Below are 1656 nucleotides of genomic sequence, written 5' to 3'. Positions count from 1 at the left end.
ACAGAGCAACTGACAACTGTTCAATAGTTCAGCAAAAAATGATGGTTACTTAAACTAGAGAAGTGCCTTAAAAAAATGGAGGTCATGGATGAATTCCAGGGCATCACAGAGGCTGACTTGAAGTCTACCTAGGAGCTATGGAAGGTGCTAATCAGGCCAGGGAAAGGGCTACCAAGAAGATGTGTTTGACTTGTTTTGCCTTCAAAATTTGGCAATCCATTCAAGGTCATAACTTTAATTAAGGAATGCTGATCAGCTTATAAGTGAGAATCAACCATGTTATATATTGAAAACAGAAATAACTGTGTTAACAACTTCTGAACTCCTCCAGAAGTTTAACTGATACCAAAATAAAACAATATACTTTATATAAATTGGGAAGACTAGATGTCCCAATGTTCTACACTTGATCTTAGCCAAAAGGCCGAGAAGCGATAGATGTCCCAATGTTCTAATATCAGTTTTTATTTCATTTAAATCCACCGTGGTCAATCTCAGTTAAAAATCAGTATCTCATCTTGGGTTAAGAAAAAGTTTCTTTGATACAATAAAGGAAGCATGATTCATAGAAGAAGAAAAAATTAGTATGTTAAAGTTCATCAAAATTAAGACTTCTGCTCTTCAGGACATTTTTTAAAACATTTTATTTATTTATTTATTTGAGAGAGAGTGTATGAGTGGGGGGAGGGGCAGAGAGGAAGGGAGGGGCATGCTCCCCTCTCAGCAGGGAGCCCAATGCCAGGCTCCATGCGGGGCTCCATGCCAGGCTGGATCCCAGGACCCCGGGATCATAACCTGACCCAAAGGCAGTGCTTAAATGACTAAGCCATCTAGGTGCCCCTTCAAAAGACATTGTTAAGCAAATGACAAGAAAAGTCAGACTTGGGGAAATGTTTTTATGTCACATATCTGATTAAAGATTTATTTTCTAGGGGCGCCTGGGTGGCTCAGTAGGTTAAGCCACTGCCTCCGGCTCAGGTTGAGATCTCAGGGTCCTGAGATGGAGCCCCACGTTGGGCTCCCTGCTCAGTGGAAGTCTGCTTCTCCCCCTGCTGTTCCCCCTGCTTGTGCTCTCTTGCTCGTGCTCTCTCTCTCAAATAAATAAATGAAATCTTTAAAAAAAAAACTTATGTTCTAAATACATATTTTTTAAAACTCTCATAGCTCAATAATAAGAAAACAAACAATCCAATAAGAGACAAAAAAATCTGAATGGAAACTTCACCAAAGATGATATATGGATGGACAAATAAGGACATAAAAAGATATTTGACATCAGTAGTTGTTAGGGAAATGAAAATTAAAACCATAAATTAAAATTGCTTCACATTTATTACAATGGCTAAAATTGGACAAAAAAAAAAAAGACTGACCATACTAAGTGTTGACAAGGATGTGGAGAAACAAGAACTTTCATGCACTGCTGATGGGAATGTAAACTGATACAATCACTTTGGAAACAGTTGGCAGTTTCTTAAAAGTTAAGTCTTTCATATATTCATCCATTCTACTCCTAGGTATTTATCCCAAAAGAAGTGAAAATATATGTCCACAAAAGGATGTATACACAAATGTTCATGGCAGCTTTATTTGTAATAATTAAAAATTGGAAAAAACACAAATGGCCACTGATAGGTAAATATATAAACAAATTGT

At 37.2% G+C, this 1656-nt stretch overlaps 1 pseudogene; it reads right to left on the bottom strand.

The window, feature by feature from the left end:
- Positions 1-261: 261 nt before the first annotated feature.
- LOC118001730 lies at positions 262-436 on the bottom strand (annotated as a pseudogene).
- Positions 437-1656: the final 1220 nt, after the last annotated feature.

The sequence above is a fragment of the Mirounga leonina genome, unplaced genomic scaffold (genome assembly GCF_011800145.1).
Source record: "Mirounga leonina isolate KUSES-001 unplaced genomic scaffold, KU_Mleo_1.0 Mir_53, whole genome shotgun sequence".
NCBI lineage: Eukaryota > Metazoa > Chordata > Mammalia > Carnivora > Phocidae > Mirounga > Mirounga leonina.
Note: the sequence above shows the minus strand (reverse complement) of the source record. Positions and strands in the feature narration are given on the sequence as shown.